The sequence below is a fragment of the Penaeus monodon genome, chromosome 34 (genome assembly GCF_015228065.2).
Source record: "Penaeus monodon isolate SGIC_2016 chromosome 34, NSTDA_Pmon_1, whole genome shotgun sequence".
In the NCBI taxonomy this organism is placed as follows: Eukaryota; Metazoa; Arthropoda; class Malacostraca; order Decapoda; family Penaeidae; genus Penaeus; species Penaeus monodon.
Window position 1 is genome coordinate 1,729,312 of NC_051419.1, and position 341 is coordinate 1,729,652.

Here is a 341-nt window from a genome sequence, read left to right on the forward strand (position 1 = left end):
GATTTCTTTCCCTTTTAAATCGTCTTCGCTAGGGCAAAGAAAAGAAACACCCTTTTTCACAAAAAAATTGACAAAAAAGCTCATCAAAATTTGGTGCCCCCGCAAGATATTTTTGACTTGAAAAGCTCCTCTGGGGGCGCTCGAGCGGGAAAAAGAAAGAAAGAAAAAAATTATTGCAAAGAAGATGGGTTTCCGCCGCGGTTTCCATCGACACAGAAGTTTGCGGATCCGTCCCGGCAAGGACAAAAAAAAGGGAGGAGGAGGTGAATAAAAAGGGAAGAGGGGGATGAATAAACCCGAGAAGAAGAAAAAGGAGAGGAAAAAAAAAAAAAAATTAAGTA